The following is a 12,919-nucleotide window of genomic DNA, read 5'->3' on the forward strand; positions in this document are numbered from 1 at the left end:
TGCATGGGTGACATTTTTTCTTTGAATTTCTTCCTTGGAGAGCCCGATTCTGCCCTCCACAAGGGCAGGGCAAGGTTCTCTTCTTCTTGGTTCCAAGGCACAAAATTGTGCTCTGCCCTTGGAGTGGGCAGGGCAGAGTTGCCTTCTCTTCTTGGTTCTCTTATGTTGCCCTCCTAGAGGGCAGTGTGCCCTTGTGGAGGGCAATGTTGCCTCCCCCTTTGCATGCGGCACGCTTCTTCTCTCCTTTGCCACACTTTCCTTTCCTTGGGCTACACTTCTTAGGCCATGCTTTTCCTTTTCTTTTCTTTTCTTCACCTATAATAAACCAAAACAACCACTCCAAGTATCACTAAATTCAAAAGGCTTATAAATCAATTAAAATTCAATTAAAATTAGCTTAAACCTCATGATTTAACATTAATTTCATGGTGGTTGCTTGATTTAAAGAAGTTATGCATTTTCACTCCAAATCACTTACTTAGGATACAAGAAAGTGCATAAATGCTAACAAAACAAGTGAAATTAGCTTGAAAAATGGGTATATGATGACTTGTCATCACAACACCAAACTTAAATCTTGCTTGTCCCCAAGCAAGCATCAAAACTAAGAGTAAATGGAATGAATAAGAAAAGGATACTTATCCTTATTATGCAGATAGCAGAACTTGATCTATGGGGCATTTATGCAGACAATGACAACTCAGGTTATTATTCCTGTTACATAATATATATCTTTCCTCAAAAGCTTGCTAAACTTGCTGTTATAAGACTCACTTTTTACTCATTCCCTTGCTAACTTTTCTTGGCTTACAATGCTTAACAAGCTTATTGTATTTTTTAGAGGTTGGGTGTCAAATGCTGCAGCATTGCCTTTGGCTTTATTTTCTTTTCTTTTGCTCAACATCTTTCCACCACAGACACATGGCTCATTAATTCTTCCTAGGATCATTGATGCCCAGCATCTCTTTGGATAACTAAATGTTTTGTATCTAAGTTGCTCTTTATTGTGGATTTTCAATTGGCCATCCCAAATCAGTTGATCTAAGTGACCGGGTTTTAAAATACCCCTTAGAATTTACTCATCCAAGCAGATCTTAGTACAAGAACACCACAGGCATATATCCTAGGGTCCAAGCTATTGGTGTCCAACCTTTATTCTTTGTTTTTCTTGCCATTTTGGCTTTTTCTTTCCTTTTTCTTTCTGTTTTTGTTACCAAGGGCTTTTTCATTAATGATAAGAGTCTTTGTAACAGCAAGCTAACTCACAATTGAATGAGAATGATATTATGCAACAATTATTTCATGAGTTATGCATTTAATCAAACACATATACCACCACCAACTTCCATTCATACTTATGCAACATTGGATATTTCACTTTTCAATTCAAACCAAAGCTCTTTTATTCAAGCATATGGGAAACAAAACAAAATTTAAAGCTAAGTGATGGATAACAAGCATTATGCAGGTTTAGCATTTTTCTAGCTATTTATTAACTAACTGAAATGAAAAGCAAAGAACAAAAATTGCATGAAGTAAAAGAAATAAATGATGGAGGCATATCATGTTTCAGACATGCATCTCCTTATTAGAGACATGAAAGAGGAAGTATGAAAGAACTTTGCCACCTTCTAATGGTCATGGCTGCTGCTTGATTCTCCCTTCTTCTTCTTTCTCTTCCCTGTCTTGGAATAATCTTGGATCTCTTCACCAGGACATCTTCTACCCCAGACAGAATCTAAGAGTCCTCTGAGCCCAAAATCTTCCAATCTTTGAAAGGTTGACTCAGTGTATTGATGAGATCTTGCTTGTTGCTTGGCTAAAAATTCAGGGCATTGCTCAAATGGCTTGATCTCAGGATTGAGTGTTGGCAAATTGTGGGTCAAGTACTCCAACCTTGCTTGCATATTTTCATCATTCTCCATTCTTTGTACGTGTCTAACTTCTCCCATGGTATGATGAACATTCTTCCATTGATATAGGTTGTGACTATATTCCCCTGCTTTTGCTTGACTAAAATACAGCTTATCATATGATTCTTTGAACTCTTTGTATTGCTCTTTTTGTCCTTCAAGAATCTGTGCTTGAAATTCTTGCTGCTGAGTCATCATTTGTTGTTGCCATCTCTCTTGTTTCTCCTCCATTTGATGCTGCCAAGCTTCTCGTTCTTCTTTTTCTTTCAAAAATTGCTCCCTAAATTCAGGATGGGGCTCTAGATATTGCACTTGGCCCCCTTGATTTTGGCCTTGTTGAGCCTGCATGAGTTGCTGAGATAATTCTTCTATTGCTCTGTGTAGCTGGCTCATGTCTATGACATCATGAGCTTGATTTCGTCCTTCCTCTCTTTGTGATCTCTTTTGTCTAGGAGCTATTACCCCTTGTTGATTTTCTTCTTCATTCGTTCCCTCCATGCTCTTCTTGGTAATCCATTTCCCTTTCTTCACTTTTATTGTATCCTCATCTTCAAAAATTACTCCAGCTTTGTCACATAGCCTGAGGATGGTACTTGGATGTCCAAGACTCTTTGATTTGCTTGTGCTATCGGCCATTTCTTGAATACTGTCAGCTATGAGTTGTGCGAGGTTGATCTCACCTCCATGCAAGATGCAGTATGTCAAGAGTGCTCGTTTGATTGTGACCCAAGAGGCATTTCCAGTAGGAAGGATAGATCTCACCATCCCTTAGCCACAGGAGTGAGATTTATCCTCCTTATGTGACTTGGAACTCCCTTTGAATCTCTTTCCCAATCAGTGTTCTCCACACATAACCCTTGCAAAATTTCATCAGGATTATTTTCCCTTTGCAATCTAGCCTCATAACTAGGCTCTGCATAGGTTATGGTTCTTAACTTGAGGGCTCTTGTGATGGCTGCTGGACTGAAGCTCACTTCAACTCCTCTGACATAACTTGTGTAAGGAGCACTATCTTTATTTTCCTTCACAGCATTAGCATAGAACTCCCTAATCATAACTGCACTGATGTCAGTTAGAGGAGCACACAAGAGCTCCCACCTTCTTTCTTTAGTGATTTGCCTCATGATGGGGTATTCTCCTTCCCTTAAATCAAGACCTTTCTCATAAATGACATTCTTTGCCTCCATGAACCTATGATATCTCCCTTCATAGAATTGGGATCTAAATTTGGTTGCATCAAAGGATGGAGGTTCGGTTACCATAGGTTCCTTTCCCGGCCTTCTTTTTGAACTTGAAGAGGCCATCAGATTTGAGGTAAGAAGACAGAAAAAGTGAGAGTAGAAGAAATGTGTGTTGTGTTTGGGAAGAGTTTTTGGTTTGGTTCTATTGTGAGGTAAGGGAATTATGTTGGCTTTGAAAGTGGAAGAGAGTATGGTTTTCATATGAAAGTGTGCATGCCGTGTTGGTGCCAACGGCTACTTATAGGCCAAGTCTTCAAGCTTCCCATCGAAACCACAATGAATGAATGTACGAAGAATCCGTTTGTGCTCATGAAGGGCTGAGATTGAATTGTTCATCTAGAGGACTCATGGAATGGACGGTCTGCATGCATTGTTGAGGCTTGACGAGGATCCTTCTTCCATTGGTTGCATGCATTTAGGTGTTCAATGTTGCATGCATGCAGATTTTGTTCCCCATGAGTGCGTTCTCCTAGGCACATGTGACCTCCCTCACATAGCTTCTCCTAGCCGTGGCCCCTCCTTGCGTTTATCTTAATCTTTTTCTCCTGCAAGAATCAAGATAGCTAGCCTTAGATCATTAATATGGCCGTTGGCAATTAATTTGTATTAAATGAAAAAAAATTGTTTTGTTTTGTTTATTATTATGAAAAATATTTTCATGGTCAATTGTGTCCCTTAATTAAAGATGTTAAAGGTTGGTGAACACCAAACTTATCTTTTATTTAGGGGATGGCTTAGCAATGCAAACCATTCTTCACAATTGATGCATTTTAAAAGACTGATGCATGATCCCTTTGTGTATGGTTTTGAATCCATGATTGGGAAATGATCCTCTGAACATTGTTACACATGCAGACACCAAACTTAGTGTTTGGTCATATGCTTCCTCAAGAAGAATTATGCATATGTTCTAAGAATAACTCCCTCTCTTTTTGAAAAGCAAAAATTAAGTGTGCCTTAAGGGACACCAAACTTAGAAGTTTGACATGTGCTTTAAAACAAGTATGCATTCATTAGGCATGAAAGTTCAAAATCATATTCAGAGGAATCATAGCTTATTAAATGAAAGAGAAGACAGAAATATTAAATCATGGGTTGCCTCCCATGAAGCGCTCTTTTATTGTCACTAGCTTGACATTGGACTTCCCTTTAAGGTGGTTGATGTTGGTGATGTCTCAACTTGTCACCTCTCACTGTCAGCTTTCTTTGTGTGCCTTGATGCTCAATTTCCATATGCTCAAGAGAAAGTATTCGGTTCACAGTGTAATAATCTTCTGCTCCCTGTTGTTGATATACTAGTTGCACTTTATCACCTTTAGAAAATTCTTCAGTTGGGATTCTCTTGTTCTTCCACCCTTTGTGAGCCTTTTTCTTGCTCTTCACCTTTTTCTTGCTTGTTGATCCTTTTTTCTTGACAGTTACTTGAGTTGTGATACCTTCCTTCTTGCTTATCACCCCTGCTTCCTTTTGAATCTCTTTTTCTTCTTGCATCTGTTTGTTTTTCTGTTCTACTTCCTTGTCAGTTGATTGCTTTGGAAGGGGATCATCACTCATTTTGCTTGTTTCTTCATCCCTTTGTAATTCTGGAAAGACTTTCAGTATGATGCTCTCCTCATGCATCCTGAGGGTTAACTCTCCTTGCTCTATATCCACAATGGCTCTAGCAGTGGCCAGAAATGGTCGACCAAGTATTATGGAGTCACTTCCATTTTCTGAAGAATCCAGGACCACAAAATCTGCAGGATAAATGAACTTGTCAACCTTAACTAAAAGGTTCTCAATTAGTCCTTTAGGATATACCACTGATTGGTCCACCAACTCCAAGGACATCTGTGTTGGTTTCACCTCCTCCATGCCAAGCTTTTTCACTAGAGAATATGGGATTAGATTTATGCTTGCTCCTAGATCACACATCCCCTTGTTAATGAATAGGTTTCCAATAGTGCATGGTAAGAAGAAACCTCCAGGGTCTTCAAGCTTGGGAGGGAGTCCCTTTTTAATGAGTGCACTGCATTCTTCACTAAGCATCACCGTTTCCTTCTCATTCCAATCTCTTTTCTTGTTGATGAGCTCCTTTAAGAACTTGGCGTACAGAGGCATTTGCTCCAAAGCTTCAGCTAAAGGTATGTTGATCTCCAACTTCTTAAAAGTCTCAAGAAATTTGTGGAAATGTTGATCCTTTGTTTCCTTGTGAAATCTCTGTGGATAAGGTAGTGGTGGTGTTGAGCTCTTCTCCATCTGATGTTGTTTTGGAATTGGTTCTTCCAAGATCTTCTTTTCTTTCTTCAAATTCTGTGGTTTGTTGTCTTCCTCTGTGAGTTTTTCTGGAGCATTCTTGGTTGTCATGTCTTTGTTGATGGCTTCATTATTCTTTGTTGGCTCAGTGTCATTCTCCATAAGCTTCTTGGTTGCTCCTTGGTTACCATCCACTAACATCTTTCCACTTCTTAGTTGCACGACCTTGCATTCTTCCTTTGGGTTGGGAATGGTATCACTAGGTAGTGAACTTGATGGTTTTTCAACAGAAATCTTCTTGGAGATTTGCCCAATCTGTCTCTCTAGGTTCTTCATGGAGGCTTCTTGGTTCTTTGTTGTTAATTCTTGGTTCTTCATCAGTTTCTCCATGAGCAGCTCTAGATTGGTAATTCTCTGTGAGTCTTGTGAGATGGGTTGAGTTTGGGGTGTTGATGGATGATGATAGGTGTTTTGGTTAGTTGGGTGGTTATTGGGTGGGTATTGGTTAGAATTGGGGTAGTTGTTTTGTGGTTTTCTGTATGTATTTTGACTAGTGTTTGGCTGGGGGTTGTTTGTGTTTTTCCAATTGTTCTGACTTGTGTTTCTTTGCCATGGTTGTTGGTTTTGATTATGGTTGTCTCCCCATCTGAGGTTGGGATGGTTCTTCCAAGATGGATTGTAAGTGTCACCATAGACTTCATTTGTTCCAGGATTTTGGTTGTGCATGTATTGGACTTGCTCTTGCTGTTGCTCTTCTTGAGTTTCTTCACTTTGCACCCAAGTGGTTGGAGATTGGCTTGTGGTGCTCACTGCTGCCACTTGCAAGCCATCAATTCTCTTAGCCATTTGCTCAAATTGTTGTTGAATCTGCTGCTGCATCATCTTGTTCTGAGCTAGAATTGAATCAACTCCTTCCAACTCCATTACTCCTCTTCTCTGTGATGGTTGGCGTTGTCTTTGATGAGCAAAGAAATATTGGTTGTTGGCCACCATATCAATGAGGTTTCGAGCTTCCTCTGTGGTCTTCATGAGTTGTAATGAGCCTCCGGCGGAGTGATCAAGAGCTTCTTGAGCTTTAAGAGTGAGTCCCTCATAGAAGTTTTGCAACTTGTCCCACTCAGTGAACATCTCTGGTGGACATTTCCTCAATAGAGCCTTATATCTTTCCCATGCTTCATATAAGTTCTCAGACTCCATTTGAGTGAACGTTTGAACCTCAGTCTTCAACCTTAGGATTCTTTGAGGGGGATAAAATTTAGCAAGGAACTTGCTCACCAAGTCATCCCAAGTGTTGATGCTTTCTTTTGGAAAGGTCTCTAGCCATTGAGTGGCTTTATCTCTGAGAGAGAATGGGAAGAGCAGCAACTTGTAGCTATCAGGAGGTACACCATTGGTTTTCACCGTGTCACAGATTCTCAAGAAGGTAGACAAATGTTGATTTGGATCCTCCAAAGGCCCTCCTTCAAAAGAACAATTGTTTTGAACCAGAGTGATGAGTTGTGGCTTGAGTTCAAAATTGTTTGCATTGACATTGGGAGGAAGAATGCTACTCCCACAATGCCTAGCATTGGCAAATGTGTATGAAGCCAGGACTCTTCTTTGATGTTGATTATTATTGGCTCCTCCTTCTAGTTGATTGGGATTTGAGGTATCTCCTTCCATTTCTTGGTATTCCTCCTCAGATTCTTCTTCTCCAATAACGTTCTTCCCTCTTTCAGCTCTTCTTATTCTCCGAAGAGTTCTTTGATCAATTTCAGAGAGGATAGGGGAAGATCTTCCTGTACCTGACATACAAACACACAACAATAAACACACAGACCCAAAAAAAACCAATAAAACTTCAATCTATTGCTAGAATGAGGTTTTAGTTAGTTTAAGCAAAAATTCAAACAGTTAGTGTGTTAGTAGGAATTAGAATAACAGAAAAGAAAAAGTGCTTAATCTAGACCTCCACTTCACTTAATCATTGTCAATCTATTTCAATCCCCGGCAACGGCGCCAAAAACTTGATGTGTGGAAAACGATCCAACACAAAACTCACCGGCAACTGTACTGGGTCGCATCAAGTAATAATAACTCACATGAGTGAGGTCGATCCCACAGGGATTGAAGGATTGAGCAATTTTAGTTTAGTGGTTGGTTTAGTCAAGCGAATCAAGTGTTGGTTGAGTGATTAGTGTTTAACAGAAGATAAATTGCTTGGAATGTAAAGGGGAAAGGGAAATGTGCAGTAAATTATAAAGCAGAGAAGTAAACTTGCAGAATCTTAAAGAACAAGAAACTAAATGACTGAAACTTAAAGTGCAAGAAAGGTAAATTGCAGTAACTTAAATGGCAGGAAATGTAAATTGCTTGAATGTAAAAGGGAATTGAGGAATGGGATTGCAGGATCCAAACAAAGAAGAAGTAAATTGCAGCAATCAATTAAGTAGAAGATGAATTTAGATCAAACAGAATAGGAAATTAAAGTGCAGCAAGGTTCACAGAAGAACCAAAAGTAAAATTGGGTCTCAGGTCTCAAGAGACTAGGTAGCAGAGCCTAGATCTCTATTTGCCTTCCTAGATCCAAGTTAACAAAGCAATTGACAAGAATTAGAAGAGGAAGCAGTAAAGAAAATGTAAATAGATTCAATTATGCAGAAAGAGAAGTAAAGAGAATTTGAATGGGAATTGAGACAGAATTTCCTCAATTTCTCACACCCAAAACTCAGAAACAGAAGATTAGAAATGCTCAGGCAAGAATGAGGAAGAAGAGAGATCAATTCTCCTCCCCAATTCTCAGAAATCTTAGTGAAGTCACCAAGAACAAGTGCCAAAGCTCAAAAGAAAGGTAAAAGTAAAATTCAAAAGTGAAGGTAAAAGTGTGTGTGTAAAAGTCCTAATTACATCAAACTAACTCCTATTTATACACTTTCTATTCTTGGATATTGGGATTTGGATGGGCTTTTGAATTGGTGAAGAAATGAATTCAAATGGATTTTAATTTGAATTTTCGGCCCATGAAAAGTGCTCCCAGGAGGCTGCCCTGCCCTTGTGGAGGGCAGGGCAGAAAATTGGTGCTTGGTGCATGAGATTGGTGCGGCGTTGTGCGAGCTTGGCGCGGCAATGTGCGCAGAATTTGCTTCTTGGTGCGCAAGGTGCTGCCCTGCCCGCGCCAAGGGTAGGGCAGGAAAAGTTGGTGCTGCCAGGGACGAGCGTTGTGCGCGTGGGTGCTGCCAGGGACAAAACTGGTGCGCCAGAATCGTGGGTGATGCACCAGGATCGTGCGCCAACCACAAGATGCTGCCCTGCCCGCGCAGAGGGCAGGGCAATGTTCCCTCTTTCACGTCCCGTGTTCGAATCACGGAGGAAGCACACGCTACAATAATTTCCTTGGTTTCTTGGCACGGTAGTGGACCTTAGTGCCTAGCTTCCTCATGGTCCCTTGTTCGATCCTTGTAGCATGCATGGGTGACATTTTTTCTTTGAATTTCTTCCTTGGAGAGCCCGATTCTGCCCTCCACAAGGGCAGGGCAAGGTTCTCTTCTTCTTGGTTCCAAGGCACAAAATTGTGCTCTGCCCTTGGAGTGGGCAGGGCAGAGTTGCCTTCTCTTCTTGGTTCTCTTATGTTGCCCTCCTAGAGGGCAGTGTGCCCTTGTGGAGGGCAATGTTGCCTCCCCCTTTGCATGCGGCACGCTTCTTCTCTCCTTTGCCACACTTTCCTTTCCTTGGGCTACACTTCTTAGGCCACGCTTTTCCTTTTCTTTTCTTTTCTTCACCTATAATAAACCAAAACAACCACTCCAAGTATCACTAAATTCAAGAGGCTTATAAATCAATTAAAATTCAATTAAAATTAGCTTAAACCTCATGATTTAACATTAATTTCATGGTGGTTGCTTGATTTAAAGAAGTTATGCATTTTCACTCCAAATCACTTACTTAGGATACAAGAAAGTGCATAAATGCTAACAAAACAAGTGAAATTAGCTTGAAAAATGGGTATATGATGACTTGTCATCAACTCCCATATGCAGCTGTAATGGGGTTGGCATATGACCCCAGAGTCCTTTTGGACTGTTCATTCCCATTTACGTCCATATTTGGAGAAAAGGGAATTGATGTGAATAGTAATCAAGATATATATGTATATATATTTTTTTGAAAAGAGGAAAGATAAAAACAACGAAGAGACACCAAACTTAAAATTTTTCAGAAAATCAAACATGAATTTTCGAAATTTTAAAGAAAAACACAAAGAAGACACCAAACTTAGAATTTTTAAAGATCAAAAAGGGACTAAGGACATGCAAATTCGAAAATTAAAAGAAAACAAAAGCATGCAATTGACACCAAACTTAAAATATGAAATTATACTTAAATAAAAGACTCTAAACCAACAAAAAAAAATAAAACAGTCCTAATCTAAGCAACAAGATAAGCCGTCAGTTGTCCAAACTCGAACAATCCCCGGCAACGGCGCCAAAAACTTGGTGCACGAAATTGCAATCACACTTTGCAATCCCGCACAACTAACCAGCAAGTGCACTGGGTCGTCCAAGTAATACCTTACGTGAGTAAGGGTCGATCCCACGGAGATTGTCGGCTTGAAGCAAGCTATGGTTATCTTGTAACTCTTAGTCAGGATATCAAAAATTATCAGGATTGATTGTAAAAAGCAAAAGAACATGAAACAGGTACTTAAATTGCAGTGATGGAGAATAGGTTGAGGTTTTGGAGATGCTCTGTCTTCTGAACCTCTGCTTTCCTACTGTCTTCATCCAATCCTTCTTACTCCTTTCCATGGCAAGCTATATGCAAGGGTTTCACCGTTGTCAGTGGCTACCTCCTATCCTCACAGTGGAAATGTTCAACGCACCCTGTCACGGCACGGCTATCCAGCTGTCGGTTCTCGATCATGTCGGAATAGAATCCAGTGATTCTTTTGCGTCTGTCACTAACGCCCCACAATCGCGAGTTTGAAGCTCGTCACAGTCATTCAATCATTGAATCCTACTCAGAATACCACAGACAAGGTTTAGACCTTCCGGATTCTCTTGAATGCCGCCATCAATTCTAGCTTATACCACGAAGATTCTGATTAAGGAATCCAAGAGATATCTACTCAATCTAAGGTAGAACGGAGGTGGTTGTCAGGCACACGTTCATAGTTGAGAATATGATGAGTGTCACGGATCATCACATTCATCCGGGTTAAGAACAAGTGATATCTTAGAACGGAAGCAAGCATGATTGAATAAGAAACAGTAGTAATTGCATTAATCCATCAAGACACAGCAGAGCTCCTCACCCCCAACCATGGGGTTTAGAGACTCATGCTGTAGAAGATACAATGAGAAACGTGTAAAGTGTCATGAGGTACAGATACAATGTCAAAAGATCCTATTAATAGTGAACTAGTGATCTAGGGTTTACAGAAATGAGTAAATGACAGAAAAATCCACTTCCGGGCCCACTTGGTGTGTGCTTGGGCTGAGCATTGAAGCATTTTCGTGTAGAGACTCTTCCTGGAGTTAAACGCCAGCTTTTATGCCAGTTTGGGCGTTTAACTCCAATTTCTATGCCAGTTCCAGCGTTAAACGCTGGGAATTCTGAAGCTGATTTGCAACGCCGGTTTGGGCCATCAAATCTTGGGCAAAGTATGGACTATTATACATTGCTGGAAAGCCCAGGATGTCTACTTTCCAACGCCGTTGAGACCCCGCCAATTGGGCTTCTTTAGCTCCAGAAAATCCACTTCGAGTGCAGGGAGGTCAGAATCCAACAGCATCTGCAGTCCTTTTAGCCTCTGAATCAGATTTTTGCTCAGATCCCTCAATTTCAGCCAGAAAATACCTGAAATCATAGAAAAACACACAAACTCATAGTAAAGTCCAGAAAAGTGAATTTTAATTAAAAACTAATAAAAATATACTAAAAACTAACTAAATCATACTAAAAACATATTAAAAATAATGCCAAAAAGCGTATAAATTATCCGCTCATCAGTGATGCCTCCAGACGATTAGCCGTGCAGTGACAGCGCATAGGACCATTTTCCCGAGAGGATTAAAAGTATCCATTGATGATGGTAATGCCCTACATACAGCTTGCCATGGAAAGGAGTAAGAAGGATTGGATGAATGAAATAAAAAAGTAGAGATACGAGAGGAGCACAGCATCTCCATACGCCTATCTGAAATTCCCACTATTGATTTACATAAGTATTTCTATCCCTTTTTATTTTCTATTTATTATTAATTTTTGAAACCCATAACCATTTAATCTGCCTAACTGAGATTTACAAGGTGACCATAGCTTGCTTCATACCAACAATCTCTGTGGGATCGACCCTTACTCACGTAAGGTATTACTTGGATGACCCAGTACACTTGCTGGTTAAGCTGAATGAAGTTGTGATCATAAATTCCAATAGAGCCAATTTTGAAATCTCATGCAAATACAAAGAGGATCACAATTTCGTCCACCAAGTTTTTGGCGCCGTTGCCGGGGATTGTTCGAGTATGGACAACTGACGGTTCATCTTGTTGCTCAGATCAGGTAATTTTCTTTTCAAAAAGTTTTCAAAAATCTTTTTCAAAATTTTTCTTTTCTTTTTCGTTTTTCCAAAAATATTTTCGAAAAAAAAATTAATAAAAATCCAAAAAAATCATAAAATCATAAAAATCAAAAATATTTTGTGTTCTTGTTTGAGTCTTGAGTCAATTTTTAAGTTTGGTGTCAATTGCATTCTTTTAAAATTTTTTCTTGCATTTTTCAAAAATTTCATGCATTCATAGTGTTCTTCATGATCTTCAAGTTGTTCTTGACAAGTCTTCTTGTTTGATCTTGATATTTTCTTATTTTGTGTTGTTTGTTGTTTTTCATATGCATTTTTCGTTTGTTAGAGTCCATGCATTAAAGATTTCTAAGTTTGGTGTCTTGCATGTTTTCTTTGCATCAAAAATTTTTCAAAAATATGTTCTTGATGTTCATCATGATCTTCAAAGTGTTCTTGATGTTCATCTTGACATTCATAGTGTTCTTGCATGCATCATGTGTTTTGATCCAAAATTTTTATGTTTTGGGTCATTTTCGTGTTTTTCTCTCTCATAATTAAAAATTCAAAAATCAAAAAGATATCTTTTCCTTTTATTCTCTCCAAATTTTCAAAAATTTGAGTTGACTTAGTCAAAAATTTTCAAAATTAGTTGTTTCTTACAAGTCAAGTCAAATTTTCAAAAATTTAAAAATCTTATCTTTTCAAAATCTTTTTCAAAAATCATATCTTTTCCAATTTTTCCTCTTTTTCGAAAATTTCAAAAAATCTTTTTCAAAATCTTTTTCTTATCTTTATATCAAATTTTCAAAAATTAGCTAACAATTAATGTGATTGATTCAAAAATTTGAAGTTTGTTACTTCCTTGTTAAGAAAGGTTCAATCTTTAAATTCTAGAATCTTATCTTGTAGTTACTTGTTAGCTAAGTCATTTTAAAAATTAAATATTTTTCAAAATATCTTTTTCTTAAAAATCTTATCTTTTTATCTTA

The sequence above is a fragment of the Arachis stenosperma genome, chromosome 9 (assembly GCF_014773155.1).
Source record: "Arachis stenosperma cultivar V10309 chromosome 9, arast.V10309.gnm1.PFL2, whole genome shotgun sequence".
Classification (NCBI taxonomy): Eukaryota; Viridiplantae; Streptophyta; class Magnoliopsida; order Fabales; family Fabaceae; genus Arachis; species Arachis stenosperma.